The following is a 21,891-nucleotide window of genomic DNA, read 5'->3' on the forward strand; positions in this document are numbered from 1 at the left end:
AATAAAAAAGAAAAACAAAACAGAATAGTATCAGAACCCTAGCCATCTATAGAAATTTTGTCGAGCTAAATTTCAAAATTGAAAAGGCTCTCTAAATTGTAAACTAATTAGATGAAAATACTGATATTTGAGTTTGTCCTTAAAAAGTTAGACTCAAAAAAATTCTATGAGTACTTAGACTCAAAGGAGCAACTTGTATCCTAGAGATAAACAAAAGTGTGGTTGCCTGTATCTCTCAAATAGGATATCCCAAAGACAACAGATTAAGCTATACAGAAATTGCTTATGCATACAGGAACCTCCAATACGTATGCCAGTGTCTAGAGCAATGACTGATGCATATCAGATGCCCAATAAATACTTTTTTAAAAGGATAAATACATTTTGATAAAGGAAGAACCAAATGATATCTCATTACTGACGAAATATATGACCATAGTTTTAAAATTCCTCTGGTATTTCTATACCATTGGATATATTTTTTGAAAGGAATATATTAATTTTATTTTTTAAATATCCACATTTATAAAACAACAGAAGTTACATTCTATGCAATTACTTAAACTCATGAAAAATAACTACACATGCTCCTAAGAAGTATTCCCTTCTATTACATAGCTTGGGCAGTATTTTAAAGAGTATATGATCAAAAACATATAGACACGACTGCTTTGGGAAAATACTGATCTTTAAAATGCAATGGAATCCATCTAATCAGTTCTTTGTTCATTCAGCTCTGAGCCTTCCTTTTGAGCAGGCAATGTGATAGGCATTGCTTTTGTGGTGATGGGCATACTAGACTTGGCCTTTATCTGACAGAGCTTCTGGTTTAGTAATAAAATGCTAATAATATTTAAGAAATAGTACAAGTATGAGATAGAGCGAATTACAAATGTTCTCTTCAACTCAAATGAATACTTATTGAATTGAATGAAAAAATATAAATCCTTATGCATCCTTACACAGCATCCCATTTTTTGCAATAGTCCATTATAAAATCTCTTAATTTGGTTTATAAAATTCCCAATCAAATATATAAATATATGCAAGTGAATATATATATATAAGTTCACTTTATGTGATAAGGCAAATATGAGCTCCTATACTCAAAATGGGTAAAAGAGTTAAAAAAAAGAATGTTTTATTATAGTAGATCAAGTTTCTATCAAAGCTCAGTGCTTTTGGGGCACCTGGGTGGCTCAGTCATTAAGCATCTGTCTTCAGCTCAGGTCAAGGGTCCTGGGTCCCACATCAGGCTCCCTGTCAAGAAGGAATCCTGCTTCTCTCTCTCCCACCACCCCTGCTTGTGTTCCCTTTTTCACCGTGTCTTTATCTGTCAGATAAATAAATAAAATATTAAAAAAAAAAAAGAAACTTTCATTAACCAACAACAATGAATAAAATTTGTCTAGCCTTAAAGTAATAAATTAAAGGAATGAAAGCCAATGTATTAAAGGGATCTTCCAACCAAATTTCATTATTTTTTCTTCATATTTGTCTATAACATTTCCAGATGTTTTCACACCATCTGGAACATCTAAACTTTCTGTTTATTAAAAGGTAGCTTTTTATTTAAAAACAAGCTGAAAAGTCCAGCAACCTCCATTAAGCCTTTCCTACCTACAAATATCAAGGCATATATGTTCTTCATAATTTTAAAGAATTTAATGCCATTTATTTATGACATATTCTTCATCATCATCATCATCATCTTATTTCTTATTTTTTTAAAGATTTTATTTGTTTATTTGACAGAGAGAGATCATAAGTAGGCAAAGAGGCAGGCAGAGAGAGAGAGAGGGAAGCAGACTCCCTGCTGAGCAGAGACCCCCCGATGCGGAACTCGATCCCAGGACCCTGAGATCATGACCTGAGGAGAAGGCAGAGGCTTAACCCACTGAGCCACCCAGGCACCCATCATCATCTTATTTCATCTTTATTTTCCATAGTTATGTCTTCTTTGAATTTAACTATGAGTTTCTCATTTCTGTTATTTATCAGGGACTTGCATATCCCAAGGTTTATGTTGCTAAAGTTTTAATCTTTTTGATCAAAATATGTCTAATATAATTAGCACACAAATATGTGCAGATCTTCATTCACATGATATCCTAATATTTCATTTGAATCATAGTAATTTGACTGTGGTTTATAAACTCTACTTTCATTATCACTGTCATGTTTGCTTATCTTTATCTTGAAGGTGAAAAAAACCGGATGAACTTTATATGGCATATTTTAAATAGAAATATTCCTCCATCTAGATTAGATTCATAATTATCCTGCAAAACTGAATACTATAAATAGATTTTAAAAAACATTCTGTTAGGAATCACTTATGTTATTTCATGAAATAAGTATGGCTTTGAACAAGAATATGAAGTTTGTATTTTGGAAATTTTTTTGATATCATGTGAGAGCAATATCTAGAAACAAAAAGTAAAGTAACATGTTAATTCTACTACAAAACATAATTTAAATGCATTTATTAATTTACATTCTATTTTAATAAAACTATTGCTTTTTTTAAGATTTCTAGCTCTCAAATTAAAATGATATTTTTCCTGGATATTTCTCATTATTGTTATTTAATATTTATTAAAAACCTATAGAATTCCTGGAAAGATAAATTCAATAACTGATACAATTGCTGTGCCTAATGTGATTACAAAATGCGAAGAAAAACGCCACAGAGAACAAATCTAGAGTAACACCAGGTACATATAGTTTGCTATTTCTTCTCCATGGAGATTTTAAGCTTCACATTCAATGGCAAGTAATGAATTGTGTTGATACTATACATTGTAGGTTTATAGTTGTGTTGATGCTGACTGAAGGATCCCTATTACACTATTCTCTCCAGAGGGAGTAAAAATCTTTTTACAAGAATCCCTTTCTTATTTCCTTTACACACAAATGGTTAAGCTTAGAGCCTGTAATTCTACTTTGTTGGTTTGCTTTTTACTTTTGGGGAACATGTTGTTCTGGACCCAGCAACTGCATTTCACTTGCTCTCAATCACTCTATCTATATTTTACATTACATCATGCATCAATGCAGGAGACATTATAGTTCTATACTCTTAAGCATCTCAGCAGAAGAGATACAAAATGTGGGGGGGAAGCTTGCCTAATACAAGATTTCAGAGTTTCTATGTTTGTGTGCTTTTGTTCTTGAAATGTGATTGAGTTTCATGAGGTATTTGACATATTTTCAGAAAGTAATAAAATCATTAATGAGCTAGACTATTAAGAAATGGTATTTATTGAAAAACCTGTTTCCTGCCGAGCTGCTAAAGTGCACAAACCCTTGTTTAGAAGATATGCCTGTTATGTGGTAGTTTAGCAAACAAAGGAACTTGCCATATTTCTGATTTGAAAGTATACAGAGGAATACAATAGGGAACACTTAAGCATGCAAAGTGGGACAAAACGGGATTGCATTGTTTCTAGTAAGTGTTAATGCTCCATATACTGTCAATTTATAGTGGTTTTCCACATCCGGGAGTTATTTTAAGTGAATTGTTGCTATTATATCAATCACTGTGAGCCTCACATTTATTGAGAAATACTGATCAAATAAAATAATTTTGTTATCTTCAAAAGACACCTTTAAGAAGTAAGGGCCACAAGGTATTTAACGTAAATGTGACGTATTCAAGTGTTTGGAAACATTCACTGTGTTGCTGTCTGATTTGTTTACTCTTTCAGAAAGATAGTCTATAGGTGTTATGGAACCTTTCTTGAATATTTTGCGAAGTCCTGCCTAAACCATTTTATTGTGTCTGTTAGTAAACTGGTTAAGTTGAGCAGACAGAAATAAGCAAATCTGGAACCAATAATAGTGCAAATATTGACATTGAATGGCATACAGCAGTGTTTCAATGCTGGTTTTTAGACAAGCCAGTGTTTTCTTAGACAAAACCTCGATGCTGCACACTTTCCTTCCCTTTGGGTCTTGGCTGACCTCTTGTGGTCACTATGTCTTGGCATGTGTTGAATTGAATCTAAAAAAGTCTCATTAAGTAAAGCAAAGTGGTTCTTTTTGATTACTGCTTTGTGTTAGTTCCCATCTGCTGTGTACTAAGAAAAAAAGAAAGAGGAAAGGAAAGGAATGGAAGGGTAAGGAAGGAAAGTGAAAGGAAAGGAGGGGAGGGGAAGGGAAGAAAGGAAGGGGGAAGAAAGGAAGGAAGGAAGGAAGGATGGGAGGAAGGAAGGAAAAGGGAAGGAGGGGTGGAGGGAGGAAGGAAGGAAGGAGGAAAGGAGGAAAGGAAGAAAGGAAGAAAAAGAAAGAAAGAAAGAAAGAAAGAAAGAAAGAAAGAAAGAAAGAAAGAAAAGAGAGAAAGAAAGGAAGAGAGAGAAGGAAGGGAAAAAGAAGGAAGGAAGGAAGGAAAGAAGAAAGGAAGGGGGAAGGAAAGGAAAAGGAAGAAAAATGGACAAAGAAAAGAAAAAGAAGGGGAAAAAATAAAAATAAAAGGCATACTCTGGAACTTTTCCCTAGTATTATGTCTTTGTACCTATAGATGGCTATCCCTTAGGAAAGAAAAATATTGACTAGTCATGCAATAATTCTGTACTGCAAGGAGAAATCACTGAGCAGCTGCATTAAAATAAATTCTGCTGCTTTTATTGAAAAATCATAAGACAGGCTATCATCTATTTATTAAGAAAAAAAATTCTTAGCCCAAGCAAGTTCTTAACACTAAAATGTACAAAGGTGTGTGTGCCTCTCTCCCCAACACATACACCTATAAACCTATGCTCTTGTCTGCAGAAATCATGGATCAAGAAATCAAGTAACCATGGATTCCAATATTGAATAATTGTGAATTTAATCATGTATATTATCATCTTTTGTTCTCTGTTTCATTTCTAAAAAGGGATTTAATCTATAATATTCTATAATTTGGCCTTAATACTCTCTCTGTTTTAGTTTCCATATACTTGCCTATCTGATCTACAATGTATTCCTACATATCCCTGTTCCACTGTTAAGATTTGTTCACACCATTTTCTTGTGTCTTTTCATTCTCCAGGCATAACTACCTATATGGCCAAAGTCTGTGCAAAAGTATCTGTAAGGCCTTCTAGTCATTAATAAACTTTCACTTATTCTTTCATGCCTGTTCAATGGTTTTATATAAGCTGCAATAAAAGAATTCCAACCCTTTGGACTGAAAATCTAAACTACTTTGAAGAAAATTAACACAGATACCAGAATTTATTTAATCCTGTAAAGCTCTGGTTCTTCATATCCTCATTTACACTTCATACCACCACATTTTGTACCCCAGTTTATATTTATTTGGCAAAGATCTGAGGTCTAATAAATGGCATTTGTTGCCTACTGTATGAACTATTTGAAGACCAGAAATACTACCAGGATTCATCCTTGCAGATGTGAAGATGAAACCTAATGTTTCAGTTAAAATGGTGGGACATAAACCCACTGTGTGTCCATTCTGTGTGCTCACTAACTAAAATCCAAGAAGCTTTGTCACTTGTTCTTTCTGTACATATGTGTACTATTCCTGCAAGTATCATGTCTACCTTCCTTTTCAACTGCACTGCATGGACTTGCAACTCTGTTGCAAATAAAATTTACCTTCTGACTGTTCACTGAACAAGCTCTATTCCTCAGTCTTAAATGATAATGAGCTCATTCCTTGTCAAGTAAATTAATTAAATTAAATGTACTTGTTTATTATCACAAAAAGAGGTCAACCTGCAGTGGCTTCCATGAAACTGAAATGCTTTTGTCTGGCAAGAAATAGTGCAGAACGAGGTAGAACTGAGGCAGTTGGATTGTTAGGACCACATAGCACAGGGTTTATATTTCTGGGTTTAAAGCAGTGCCTCCAAATCTCAGGAAAAAGAGAATTTGAAGTAGAGGGCAATCTGCAAATTGCTTGTTTCATTTCTGCTCACATTGCTTAAGTCAAAATATGGCTCTACCAGGTTGCAAAAAAATATGGACTATGTTTTTCTAGTTGAGTAGCCATATGGCCAACTAAATCTCAGGGGGGATCTGTAACTAAATGAAAGAAGGAGGTAATGGATATTTCTGTACATCTTTTTTTCTGCCATTTCTGCCATATTATGTTTCCCTTGCCCACTTTTCAGTTTCCACTCACTACAAGTCATAGAAACACTCTCCACTTACTTCTAAACCAGTTCTTTTGGTTAAGGTCTCAAATAACTTTTGTTAGATCTCAAAATGTTCCATATAAGAAACGTGGAATATGTTTCCAAAGGTGATACTTACTTTCATATTTTATCCTTGTTAACTTAAATATTTGGCACTGCATTATATATTTTACTTTTTAAATCAGTTCTTTTTCCCCTAAATTTATGTAATAATCTTCTATCCATGAAAGAGAAGCTCTGTCACCTGTTTTCAATCTGTACATTTGATCACTATAACTTCAGACTTCAATCAATTCCTCAATCTTCTTCAAAACAACTTTTTCATAAATAGTGATAATAGGTGAAAGGCCATTTCAGTGTAAAAACTTGAAATAACTTGTAAGTATTGAGTCAAACTTGTGTCCATTTTAGACTACTTTACTTGAGAGTCAAAAATCCTGAAATTTAATTATTGCATTTGATTATTCAAATATTTAACTCAAGGGCAACTTGGATTTGTAAATCCTGATTTTGGGAAATCAAGCAGAGTAACACAAACCTCACGGGTAGTGGTTAGCTTTTGAACTGACTGCCAAGCTCAGCCAATTGTTTTAGACCCTTCTTTTTGCCCTCTTCCTCCTTACCAATCCTCCACAACCATTCTGAACTAAGTAATCCTGCCTGCTCCCTCCTTCAAAATTTACTGAGCTACAGATGATGATGTAGTCCATGTTGGAAGGATCAGCACCTGATATGCAGACTTTCTGGAATGAAACTTGTGGAGAAAAATGTCAAAACGAGATGGTGGGGGGATAGAGAATCATTGTGCAACAAAGCACAGGGAGACAGTTCACAGAAAAGCAAAATGAGTGTATGACAAGAGAAGCAGAAATGAAAAGAGAAGATAACATGTTCTAGTTTCCCATTCAGGTCTTTTCAAGACTTGTTGTTGTTGTTGTTGTTGTTGACAGAGATCACAAGCAGCAAGAGAGGTGGGCAGAGAGAAGGGCGGGCGGGCGGGCGGGGTGGGGGGTGGTGGGAAGCAGGCTCCCTGATGAACAGAGAGCCCGATGTGGAGCTCGATCCCAGGACCCTGGGATCATGACCCGAGCTGAAGGCAAAGGCTTTAACCAACTGAGCCACCAAGGCACCCCTAAGGATTCAGGTCTTTCCATTGTCCTGACTGGACCTTGAGAACTCTATGCCTTCTCACAGTAAATGCTCATCTTTTTGTTGTTGTTGTTGTTCAGGTTCATTTCTGTAACCCACAAGTAGAGATCCATATAAATCATCAACATTCTGTGTTTAAAATTTTAAGTATACATCTCTACAGATAAGCTAAACACAGAACAGATATTTAAACGGAAATTTCTGTGTGTTTTGGTTGGTTTCAGCACAAAAGACAAAGAAACTTTTCAAACTTTTCTGCAAAATGAGAGCAATTTATTTAAAAAAAATAAGGTAGTTTATAGCAACTGAGTGTGTTAACAATGAAGAAATTTACATTTTTTCCAAGAGTGGGTATTTTGATGATGTAATTGAATATTATGTATCTTATAGAATGATTATAATAAATCAAGAACTACACCTCACAACCTATTACATAGATTTGTTCAATTCTGATTAAGAAAAAATAGTGATTTTTTTTCTTTTTTTGTCACTTGTTTTGGGAACATAAAACATGGATTCTGCTTTTTCACTCTCTTATGTTATAATACCTCTTTAGCCTATGATTTTACACTAGACTAGCCTTATTTTATCCTGGTGATCACCTCAGCTTTCGCCATGTACAGCCATAATTATGGTCATGTAATTATTAGGTATAACAATAATTACGTTTTGCATCAAAGCTGTCAAGGGAAATCAAATTAAGATGCAATAAAAAACATTACTTTTTTTCTTCTACTATTGCTTTTCAACAACAGACCTTTGTAATATCAGATAGATGGTAAAATATGCAAGCTAGAAAGGAATGACAGCAGTAGAGTGTGTGTGTGTGTGTGTGTGCGCGCGCATGCATTTGCATGTGTATGTGTGTTTGTACGTTGCAGAGAGAGAGAGAGAGAGAGAAAGAGAGAAAGAGAGAGATAGCAATTAGAACTAAAAAAGGTTACCAACCAAGAGGATAAGACCATAAAGGCCATGGAAGGTTATAAATATTCTGTGACACCTTATGTAAAGATTATGAAGACAGGCAACTTGCCTTAAATGATAAAATATTCAAATAAATCTGTGCCACTGAAAATGTAAGTTTCCTAAAAACAAGTATGAGATAAATACATTTAGTTAATTTTAACCAGACCATACTGTTGAAACTGTTGTATACCTCCAAATGATTAACAGAATCATTTATTTGAAATTGGAAATACAGTAATTGCAAAAACTAAAGCATATGGTTTAAAGATTTCCACTGAATATGGACACTAGGGAAAAATAAAAAGTAGTCATAGTCATTTACTATTCTAAATAAGATGTAAATCACATCTCTTTTGCTCCTTGTAGTTACATTGTATAAGCTTTTATTGGTCATGTCAAATTCATCCTTTCACACTGATGCCATCTAATCATAACCTTATCCTGGTGCAATCCTTGACCTGAGACACTGATCTGAACATTGGATAACATATACAATACTGTATATTTAAGAGTGCCTTTGCAGCAATACAGTGTTAATGGGAATAAAACTGTTACTAAACCACAAGTCTAGAAATTAGTATCTAGATTGAACAGAAATTTGGTCTAAAGTTCATAAATTTCAAAGGTACGGAATCCAGTATTTAAATATAATAGTGTTTTTCAACTGAAGGCAAAATGATGAAAGCATATTACCTAAGAATAACAAATGACATAAAATAAATTACTTTGTACTCTTAGCATGTTAAGTAAATGGCAAAACTCCAACTGCCTAACCTCTGGTGCAGCCGTATATGGTATGCCTTCCAGTGGGGGTGTTGATTATACTTGCTAGAAAATGTAAAGGCACTCTGGAGCCCATATTCCCACAAATTACTCCCTTGAGGACACTGCGGTAGAGTAAAAGCATGGAAAATGAGAATCTTTCCCCTTCTTCGAAAAGAATGAAGAATCTAGTGGGAAAAAGTAGGGAAGTTAAAAAAGATGTGGGAAATGATCTCACACCCTCAAAGCTCTTTACTGTACCTACAAGGAGCTTTGGGGGATATATTGGTGGTAGTTCCAAATCACTTTCCTATTATAATTCTGTGGGGAAACGCCAAATGATTCTGAGGGCTACAAATACAAAAGAAACTTTTTCTCTGTTTATTAATTTAAGAAAAAGTTTGGAATCTCATCTTCCACTTTTTGAAGTAGACCATTGCCATGGTTGCTACCTGAGGTTTCAGAAACCTGGGTGGTTTAATAAGAATAAGAATTTGTCAACAGTATCTCAGACAGGGAGGCAATAAACAGGATCTATTAGAAGAGGGAAATTGAAAAATGTTGGAAGAAGAAAAATATGTATAAACTTAATCTTTAGAAAAACAGCTACTGAAAAAAATGTAGAACAAATAAGTCAAGATATTAGACAATTAGAAAATAGAAGTAGGAGGGGAAAGAGGAGGAAAACATGGTAGCAAAACAACCTGTGAATTTTCTCCCTAAAATATCTTTAAAAAACTGTATATTGCCTATTAAATTTATTTATAACCTGTCAGATATTCTAGATGTGTTCATGTAGTTATTTTTATTTAAAAAATTTTGAAAAGAGTCAATTATTTTCCAGTATTTAACAATGAATTTCAATGAAAAGTTAAAATAATCATCATAATTGGCAGTATCTGAAAATGCAAAGTAGAAAAGTGAAGAAACTGATTAATGGGCTTCTGGGCAAGTTTCAATAGAGACACACACTGAAGGTTGTGGACAATAGATGGATCAACACATGTTCTAGAAGAGAACAACAATGATCATTTCAATAACAATCCACTAGTGTGTGAGTAAAATTTTCTTCCATTTATTTCAATCTCGATAAATTTAAATTCCTACCACATGAAGGAGATAGGATTAAATAATGGAATATGCATTATTTTATTTCTATGTATTCATTAATTCAATATTATTGTCAGCCTACCATGCAGCACTCAGTGTGATCAGGATAAACAGAATAGGCAGAGTTCTTGCCCTTAGGAGCTTACAGTTCAAGGAGAAAGGCATTCTTCTATGAATTACAAGGGGGTTAATTGTTAAAAATGAGAAAAAAATAGAGGTGTATTATATATGACTCTGTGGTTGAACTTGCAATTTTACAATAACATTTTTATCTGTTTGCAAGTGACCAATCAGCCACCATTGTCTTCTTTTCTTTTCTTCCTTTTTTTTTTTTCTTTAAGTAATCTCTACCCCTGAAGTGGGGCTTGAACTCACAACCCCAACATCAAGAATCTCATACTCTACCAACTAAGCCAGCCAGGCACCGCGATTATTTACTACTTTGAGCATGTTTTCCCTATTGCCGTATCACATTACCTCTGTGTCAGGTAAGCAGACCTTATAAACTTCATTATATAGATAAGGCCAACAATTCCAAGTTGCCCAAAAGACCTATATGGAATAACAGAGCAAATCCAGCCTGCTGTCTACTTTTGTAGAGCCCACAATCTAGAGATTTTCTACATTTTTAAGTGACTGAAGCATATTGGTAGAAGAATAATGTTTTGTGACACATGAAATTATATAAAGTTCAAATTATAGTGTTCATAAGTAAAGTTTTATCATAAAACACCTAACTTTTATTTAAACATTTTCTATGGTTGTTTTCATGCTGCAGTGCCAGATTTGAGCAGTTGGTAGAGAAATTACATGGCTTGCAAAGCTTGAAATATTAGAAATCTGGTCCTTTAGAAAAAGAAGGCCTTCCTGACTATAAAGGAGACAATCTTTATAATTTTTTTAATATTCAGATTTTATTGTGTGTTTAGTATATGTGAGTCATTGTTGTTTACTCTTTGCTTGTATTAAATTAAGCAATAAAGGAGGTATTTTTTTTTCCATTTTACAATTGTAAAATTGAAAAGTGAGGTCTTAGGGTCAAAGAGTAAGAGTTGGAGCAGACATTTCAACCTACTCAGATTGACTACAAAACCTGCTTTTTTCCACTACTCTGTACTAATACTAGGAGCAGACTTTGTTCTTAAAATTTTCAAGATCATTTCAAAGAGGAAGTTGCTATAATTCTTTAACCTGAACCCCCCAAAATTTTATATACCTAAGCCACACATTTTTGGCACCTGTTTGGTATTTTAGATGCTAACAGTGGATGAACTCCACTGATTTTAATGGCCATTGTTTATAACAGAAAATTAATATAGTATCATAAAAGGAGTCTGCTATCACTTATTTTTGCACCATGATAAGTGTCTGCAATGACTATATTCGTTCATTGTTTACTAACCATGGAACTGATTGAATTTAAGAATGTGTGGTAATCTCTTCTAGTAAGGCCAGACATATTAGTTATCTTTACTCTTTGTTATCTATGCAAGAGTTTAGAACAAAGTAGGAACTTAATCCATGTTCATGCTATCACTTCTGAAGTGACAGCATGAGCATGGATTAAGAAATTAGTTTTAGCGATGCCTGGGTGGCTCAGTGGGTTAAAGCCTCTGCCTTCGGCTCAGGTCATGATCCTGGGGTCCTGGGATTGAGCCCCACATCGGGCTCTTTGCTCAGCTGGGAGCCTGTTTCCCTTCCTCTCTCTCTGGCTGCCTCTCTGCCTACTTGTGATCTCTCTCTCTGTCAAATAAATAAATAAAATCTTTGAAAAAAAAAAAAGAAATTAGTCTTGATGTCTAAGACCCACACCCAAATAAAAGGTAAATGATCAAATATGACTAAGTTGGATTCATTGTTGATACATAATATGTACTCTATATCAGAATTCTTGTAAAAAAGAAAAATGAACGTCAAATAATCTCTCATGGTTTTCACCCTGAATGAGTTTAAGGGAGGGGACCAAGATGGCAGATTCAGGTGCTTTACTTTGCAGTTTAAGTATGAGCTGCATAGGGCTGTTCCACACTGTCCTCTGTAAACTTTCCATAATAAGATAGATCAAAACTAATAAAATAATGTTTTATATAACTCTACACAAACCCTAATATAGCTACCTTAAAGCCTTTAATCCTGTACCCAATAAGGGACACTAAATGAACAAAGTTCACCAACTCTCTGTTGAAAATATGTATTATTTCAGTTTCTAAGTGTTTCTCTTTGTATGACATGAATCTTAAAGTAAGCATTAAAGTCTAGTTGAGAGAAGTACTGAATTTCACCTCAAGAACCCTTTCTTTAATTAATTCCTTGTTCCTCAGTGCCTTTTATTGTTTTCAAAAACTATCAATACTACAAACTTTCTTTTATTTCTAACATTACTTGGTTGTGCGTGTGTGTGTGTGTGTGTGTGTATTCATGTAGAAAATCCATTCATCACTAAATTGCAACTTGTTTAAAGGCAAGAGTCAAATATTTCTTTTTCAGCCAATTGACACTTATTTTAGTAGCATTGATTCTGTAATTTTTATAAAACAGTTTTGAAATAATGAAGTCATAAAATAAACAATGATTTTTTAATTTAATTTCATATTGAAATTTTAATAAAAAGCCTAATCATTGAGATATTTATGATCTTCATGAAGGAACTCAATACCAACATATAATTGCTATCAATTGTAACTACAAACTATGTCCATAATCCTTCTATAATACTTACCTTAAAAGGAAATTGAGCTGTGCTGAACATGCACTATTTTATTTAATCACCAGAGCAACCTGATAAGGCAGGTATAATTAAACAATTATAATTATCATTTTAAAGGAAACTGAAGCTTTCAACATCAGAGATAGGAATCCAGGAAAGCACCAAGATATACTTGAATCAAGAGACCAAATTCACCCAGGGGCTATATGGACTGTGTAAACACACACACACACACACACACACACACATACACACAGAGAATTATTTTACACTAAAAACATATAAGGAAAATTAAAATTAAAAGCTAAATGCAGGTAATGAAGATAGATATGCATTGATCAGGATATTTTTCACTTTTCTCATTTCTAAGCTAGATTAAAAAAGGGGAAATCTGGAAAGATTTCCTTGAAATCTAATTACAGATTGATAGGAAAATAAAAGAGAAATGGGAAGTGGTGAATGGAAATAAGCAAGCAAAGGCAGATATTTCACGCAAATTTATCAGTTTAGGTCCTTGTGTCACCAACAGCATTGGTATTCTACCACAGCTTGGACAAATAGATACTAACAGAGAGTTATATTTCAAGTTGTGAAGGTTGATAAATATTGTAGCCCTATTCTGCAGCTTTCCCCTCCCCCGCCAGGTAGGTATTTCCACAATCCTCAATGGCAATAATACCCCTGGGAGGAAACAGATACAAAAGAAGGTACTGAAACTCACAGGACTTGGGAACTGATTCATTCTCTCCTTCACTGACCCCTGATATTGTCACTATCTTCATTTAACATGTCAGAATTTGATTACCTGTTATGATGACTTTACCAATGTGTCAGTGATAACTTACAAGTTATCTCTGAGATTAAAATAGAAGAAATGTGAAATGAATTGGTAGTAAGATTTAAGTGCTAAACATGTTCCAGTTGCTGGCTCTAACAGTGATGTGTAAGTCTCCTGCTTGGTAATTTTAAATGTATTATACATAACTTAGGAAACAAGGGAACACTGGCATTAGTATACTTAAATTTATTTTCTATTTTTATTTGAAATTTTTCAAACATTTGTATGCAAAGCAAGATCTTTTTTTTTTTTTTTTTTTTTAAATGATGCAGAACAGGTTAAGCTCTGTTACAATGACAGTAAAAAAAAGAAAAAGAAAGGATTCTAGGCATCGCTGTAAGGCTGTAAGATGTTGAATCTTCCATCGTTGGGCTAAGAGGCAAGTGTGATTGCAAGTGACAAAGGGGATTATCAGTATGAGCTGAGTTTCTCAGAACTTTAATTAGCTCACAGATTGCTCAGTTGTTTCCCATTCTATTAGGTAGCAATAAGACACAATAGGAGGAGATGTGCAGCATGCCTCTGGTGCAGTTGTAAAGCAGAAGTCAGAAAAGGTTACTGTTTCTTACCAGAATGGCAATAATGATTCCAGAATCCACCATTTAGAGTGTCTCCTTGTTATCATTATACAAATAGCAAAAATAAACTGATGGATTTATTTGTAGTTCTAATGTAATATATGGAATGACTGATAACCAATGATAAAGTTTGAACTATTTATCTTGAGTTGTAAGCTCAGTTCCTACTTAGTAAAATTCCTTATTGTGTCCACTCTAGTTAAAAAGTACACGCTACATTAAAAATATTCTCAGAGAGCAGGTTTTGTTATCACCATGGTCATCAGGAATAATTCTTTGTCTCTCTGATCAATCTCATTTGACCAGATAAACCCCTGACTGAACAGAAGAAAATCAAGATGAAGTGAAGATTAACAGAGTATTCTTAAGTTTGATAGCTAGATGAATAGAAAATTCAAAAGAAAATGGACAAGTAGATGACCTAAAAAACTATTCAAATAAAATTACTATGGAGACCTAAGGAGAAAGAATGTAATGATCTAATCTGGATCCTCTCCAGGAAACTAGATTTAGCTTCACTAATCCCAATACAAATTGTCACTGTATTTTCAAAATCATGCAATTTGCCTATTGTGAAGGGCAGATATCAACATTAGCACACTTCTTTGATAGCCTAATAGTACAATTACTTTGCTTCCCTGACTTTGCTTAATAGTTCTGAATAACTTCATTTCAGTTAAAAAATGCAAAGCAAAATAACTCTTTCTTCTATAATAAAGTAAGAATTTTATAGCATTTGGAGAGTCTTGGAGTGTGTCTTTACAAATTCTACAGTGAAGAGATACATGACTTTAGTTTACAGCATCACCATAATAAGAATTATTACTTTTCTGTATAAAGAAGATAATTTTTAAAGAAGATTTTTCAATCTTCAATTTTTAGAGAATACTTTTAAAAATTTTTATTAAGTTTAAACATTTAGGAATAACATATTATAATCACGTTTTAAATTAAAGAATACAGACTCCTGTATGTATTTACTGTTAAAAGTAAAGCTTATTTAGGATCACACTCGCATTTAGTTATAATGATAATGTAAATGTTTGTAGGTTATAAGACATTCTTTGGGATAATTAATATTTTTTGGAAACAAACCATAAAAATAACAATTTGGAGTTATCCTAGATTTAGTCAAAAAGATTGATGTTGCTGGAGCTGAGTAAAATGATCAAACTCCATGACCCATAGGGCTTATGTTCTTGGAACTCTGATTCTTGCTCCATTATCTTGTCTTTTCCCTTATCATCAAAAAAGATGTTTGTAGTGTCCTTTCCTGGCCCCAATTCTATTCTGAATGTCCACATTTGCCAGAAAATGTTTTGACAAAAGTATGCCTATTGGTGATTGTATCACTAATCTGTCTCAAGAGTCTATAAGGCACAATAAATAATATTGAGAGAAATGACTATGAGTTGCATTTAAAAATTGATCTAGTATTTTCGACACCTTGGAGATACAGGTGAGATCTGGGCAAAATTAATGGGGTGGTGATTTTGGATAATGTTTCTGAGATCCATAATGACTCTCAATTAGAAAATTTAAAAAAAAAATTCAGATGAGGATTTTAATGACATTGTGCAAAGAAGGATTCCAGAATATGAGAAAATTTTCCTGTGGAATCCAAGTCTATTCTATATTGGGTAGAGGGTAATTGTGCATTTCCTGGAGAAAGACATTGTATTACAGAGCACCTGATCCTCAGGGAAGCCCAGGAACCAGACAACTTGCCTGGGAATATGGTCCAATATTGGTTCTCATGGAAGCCTGAAGCTCTCCCTGAATTGTACTACAGTTCTTTGGAGCTACATCTCTGAGACTTGGACAAGAAGGTTCTCTGCAGTTTCAGGTGAAACAGGAAAAATCCTTAGCTATTAGAAGGCTTAATTTGTGACCACCCGAAGGAGGCAGATTCTGTAACAAGTTAAGCTAAAGTAAATGTAATTTCTCAGTGCCCAAAATTACCAATTTGTTTTACTTTATTTAATGAACATAAAAATGACATTATCATCAGAAAATTTCATAAGTACTTTATAAATATGAACTCAATAAGGAATAAAGATTTCAAGTAAAGTAGCAAAGGACACACCTGCAATGAATGGCAAAGCTGGGAAACCCAGATAATCCAATTTTGGAATGAGTCTGTATTTCTCTATGCTATGCTGTCTCTATTCTGAGCAGATAAAGAACTCCAATAAATATACACATATTTTAAATTTCATCATCTATTAAGTAAATCAACAATAAAAGACAAAACTCTACCTATTTCTCTGATTCGAAATAATGCATGTAAATCTCATCTTAAAGTACATGTAATTCCTCATAATAGCAATTAATTATAATGGCAAATATTTACTAATCTCTTATGGTATAGCAAGTACATTGAAAATCATTATATATCAATTCTTTCATTTAATAAAACAAAGTCATAAGGTTAAAAGAATCTATTTTCACCCATTTTACAAATGAAATTTTGTTCTAGTTATAATTATGGTTACAATACACATATTTCTTCCAATGTTAAACAGAAAGTACTCTATAAGAATGGAGAACACTCTTACAAGAACAGTGTTATATACATGTGTGTCACCATTAGTCTTACAATGTTGTAATTAATTTTTTACTGCCAATAATAAAATTTTAAAATTTATCTAGTGATTTGATATTAACAATATAAGTTAGAACAGAAATAACTATTTCTCTAGTAATCTCTAACTTTTTTATTTTCATTCTGATGTGCTTTTCTGAGTGGAAGAAAAGTAATAGAGAAACAGCTAGAATGCTAGAAGTTGCATATATTTATATATCAGATCAGAAAATATTTGCTGATGGACACACACACACACACACACAAACCTGCATAAAATCATATAGACATCTTTCCTACTCCTTTATTTTAGATGTTAACACCTGTTGAGGACATTGTATAATTATTTACTCCAGCCCAGTTTCTCTGGTATTTATGCTTATATCACCTACCTGGGACTTTTATCAATTCTCAATAAATTTTAATATATTTAATTAGGTTGAATGTCAGGTTGTAATAAAAAAAAAATCTGTAATTAAATATCCAAAAACCTACTGTATATCAATATGATTTCATTTAAATATTTATAAATATATATTACATGTATAGATAATATAATTATAATTTAAATAATTATAATACATAATTATAATTTCTAAAAAACATCTAATGGTCTAATTTTTTTAAAAGATTTATTATTTATTTATTTATTTGAGAGAAAGAGCACACAAGCCAGGGGAGCGGAAGCCAGAAGAAGAGGGAGAAGCAGGCTCCCTGAGTGGAGAGCCCAACATGGGGCTCAATGCCAGGACCCTGGGATCATGACCTGAGCAGAAGACAGACGCTTAACCAACTGAGCCACCAGGAGCCCCAATAGTCAACTTTTTTCAATGTGCTTTGATTGGCTCTGGGATTGTGCTCACATTACTTGTATTCTAATTGAGAAGATAGGTTTCTATTTCAGGACAGTGTGAAAAATAGAACAGAAAGAAATCAATAAACAGAGTTAACCCAGCAATGAGAATGATTAGTTGCAGAGATCACAACAATGAAATTGGGGTGAATTTTCATGTGTAAACAGTAATTTCATATGTAGTTAGAAACTACAATAACAATAATAAACAGATTTTATGATTTGTTATACTTTACAATGAAAGTAATATTACATGATGGTTTTTACTAACTTTTCCTGTAGGTCATTAAATTTTTGGATAATATTTAAAAAGCTAAGAAATACTCCCTGAGAAGTTCCACAAATATCCATGAATTTGAAGTTATGCACTCATGTTATGGACAGGCTGATGCCCATGCAGGATACCCTCCCCTGTGCTGGAGTTCTGGGCATATAAAGTGGTTGGTGGGAGGAGAGTAAATGAAATAGAAAACAGTAGGGTTTTCTTTTTCTTTTTTTTTTTTTAAAGATTTTATTTATTTATTTGACAGAGAGAGATCACAAGTAGACAAAGAGACAGGCGGAGAGGGAGAGAGGGAAGCAGGCTCCCTGCTGAGCAAAGAGCCCGATACGGGACTCGAACCCAGGACCCTGAGATCATGACCTGAGCCGAAGGCAGCGGCTTAACCCACTGAGCCACCCAGGCGCCCGAAAACAGTAGGGTTTTCTTGATTTCCATACATCTTGATCCCTCGTTCTTCCCAAGGAACTTAATAAAATTTATCAAATAAAACTTCATACTCAGATTATTCTCTTTTCTACCACAGTTTAGCTGCCTCTAAAAGTTTATTTCAAAAATTTCAACTCAATTTATGTTGCTTAACATGCTTCTCTGCATGAAGACCTGTACGAGCTCCACTATAACTCTGGAATTAAATCTAAACTTAAGAACATGGTGTAGGAACTATTTACAACCTGATTCTTACATTATTTTCTGCTCTTTCCAACTAGCCTGTGTTATGGTCATGTTAAACTTGAAATTCCTTCACATATGTGCCTTATCTTCTAATGCTTAATCCTATGGTTAAATTCATGCTTTTTCAAATGATGGTGGTCACTATGCCTAGAATGTTCTTTTTTTCTTCCTTCCTTCCTTCCTACCTTCCTTCCTTCCTTCATACCTGAAATGTTCTGATCACCTTCTTTGTTTTTTTTTCATAACTTTAGTAATATATTTTAAGGACCAACTCAAAAGTTGCATTTAACACCTTTTCTATTGTCCCACGGTCCCTTTGTGTTCTGTTTTTGTTCTTTCTTTGTTGTTCCTTTTAAAATTTTCTGTTTTGGAGCACCTGGGTGGCTCAGTTGGTTGAGTGAACCACTCTGGGTTTCAGCTCAGGTCATGATCTCAGGGTCATGGAATTGAACCCCACGTCAGGCTCTGCCCTGAGTGTCAAGTCTGCTGGGAATTCTCTCCTTCACCCTCTGCCCCAACCCCCTCAGATAAATAAATAAATCTTAAAACAAATAAATACAATAAAATTTGTTTTGGATATTTCTATTGGCCTATCTTCAAGATCATCAATTCTTTCCCTAGTCTTACTTATTGTATCTACTGCTGCATCCACAAAGGCATTCTTCATGTTTCTTATGATGGTTTTGTCTTCTAGCATTTCCTTTTGACTCTCAGAATTTTTCTCTGCTTACCCATCTCTTTTGCCTGTTGTGTACATCTTCCATTTGACACCTTAACATAGTAACCATAGTTATTTGACAACCCCTGTCTGATAATCTCAATATCTGCATCATATGTGAGTCTGGCATAGATCACTTCTTTGTCCCTTCTGACTGCATTATCCCGTTCTCCTTACTTTTCATACACACAAATTCCTCCTTAAGAGAATGTGTTGCTCTTCTTGTTTATTGATATAAGATGTCCTTTTTAACGTAATATGGTAATAGACAATGACTACCCAAGTGAGAACAAGTAGCAGCTTCTTATTCTGAGCTCGGAGGGGAGTTGGTTCCCATCGCTTCCATTTGGCAGACTCAGAGGCAGGCAGGAGTGTGAAATCTTTATAATGAAAAAGAAAATGTTTCAACTGAGTTCTGATTGGAGGTTGTTGGCATGGGGAAAATGGAGACGGATAATACCAGAGACATCCTATGTGAATAGTTTGAAGAACATATCTGGATTTCCCTGTTTGGTCCTGGACTGGAAGTAAGGGCAAAAATGAGGGAAGCTGGCAGTTGTTGGCCAAGTCCTGACCATTTGGGGTCAATTGTTACAGAAGTTTTAGTTTTGCTTCCTGAGCTGGTTGCTGCAACGTTTATAGGTCAGAGTTCCATTTATACAAATGTTCTAGTCTCTGTCCATTTGTATATTTGGTCTTTGAGTGAACATCACCCACTTCTTGAGGGCAAGGTTTTATTATTTCCTACTGACTAGTTCATAATCAGAACAGTGTTTATACACATCCATTATGAATTAGTATGCATTTATTAATAAATTAATACTTAACTTTATTGTCACAATAACTTTGAAAGGTTGCCAAGGTTAATACTAATATCTCAACTTGTTTTAGGTCAAAAAATAGGGATCCAGAAAATAATGTTTTGTATTAAATTATATGGGTTATAAATGCTAAAACAGAACTATAAGCAAATATTTCTGATTCAAATTGAACATTGTTTTCTTTTTCATATGTTATCTTTAATTTTTATTCCTGGAACATTCACCTCACAGTTATTGCATAGCTACTATATGCCAGTCCCAGTGCTGTATTACTTACTTTCATTATTTAACTTAATGTCTTAAAATCTTGGTGATGTTTGTAATTAAATATTTTTATATATAAATCAAAGTCCTTTTAGTTTCACCAGATATTATATCAGTTTTAATTAAAAAAGTATTTGATAATTGACATTTAAATATTTTAAGTATTAAAACAAAGCACTATTATATATTATTCTTGAAATCAATCTTTTCCAATCTACTTTTTATTTAGACTTTTATTATGGGAACTGCTACATATTGCATAGTGAAATTCCATAAAGTAATCTACTTCTAATCTGACACATATCTTTCTTTTTCATTTTTGTTTTTGGGTGTTTGTTTGTTTGTTTGTTTATTCTTTCTTTTTTTGTTATATGTATATCATGCCTTCTCCTCCTCTATTTTCATTTCTTCCTGTCCTTATTTATATTCCCAAATACATCTTTCCAGATTCCTCCACTGATGTAAAGATGTGATAGATTAAGAAAACCTTTAAGCATGATAAACATAAAAGGAACATTCACAACAATCACACACACACAACACACACTAGTTAAGACCATGTGGGCTTTACTATTCGCTCCTTAGTCTCCACTGTTCACTCCTTGCTTTATTAAAATGGGACTGATGTAAGGTTGTTGAGCATATTTATTTATCTGTAGTATAGCCGTGACTTAAAACACTGCAAGTGTTTCTCTTTTATTAACTGAATTTGTAGAAGATGTCCCAGGAGAGAAGAGATTGTAATACTAAGAGCAAATACAGACCAGCAAATTCTCATATCGATTGATTTATTTTTCAGATCTGTAAAAATCACCCATTTTGTGGAGCCCGAGGGGCAAGCAAGTGATATAAAACTCAAACATTTTGAGCCAAAACAAATAAAAACCAGCCTTGCAGCTCCATTTCATTCAAAAATCTTCCTTTATGAATTAGAGAAAGCTGATCTAGAAGAAAGCTTGTGTTCTACTCCCAGAGGTTAAATGGCATTAAATTTCAACAAATAGAAGAAACAACAAGGTCTGGGGACTGTCCTTGATCAAATACCCAATATCCATCCCATTTATTGTAAATGGGTAAATTCTGGTTAATCCTAGATGGATTGAAAGCAGAAAGAAATGTGAATATGTAGTTCATGCTGAAAAAAACTGCTCTTGTAGGCACACTCAGGAAACACAAAAGGTTTTTTTGTTTGTTTTTTTTTTCAGTAGGCTCAATATTAGTTATGGGAAAGCAGACAAATATCCATGTGGATAAGCAACAGATAGAATATCTGAGAACACCTGTTTTCTTTTCAAAAGGTTGAAACGTTGAGGATAACAAATTCTCTTATCAATTTGGGGGATTTTGAGGGAATATTTGTCCCTAGATAATCACAAAACCCAACAGTGATTGTGTCTACTACTCCTGGCAGAAGAATCTAATTGCTTTTCCTCAGTCTGC

The sequence above is a fragment of the Enhydra lutris genome, unplaced genomic scaffold (assembly GCF_002288905.1).
Source record: "Enhydra lutris kenyoni isolate GAN:26980312 unplaced genomic scaffold, ASM228890v2 scaffoldscaffold21, whole genome shotgun sequence".
Lineage (NCBI taxonomy): Eukaryota > Metazoa > Chordata > Mammalia > Carnivora > Mustelidae > Enhydra > Enhydra lutris.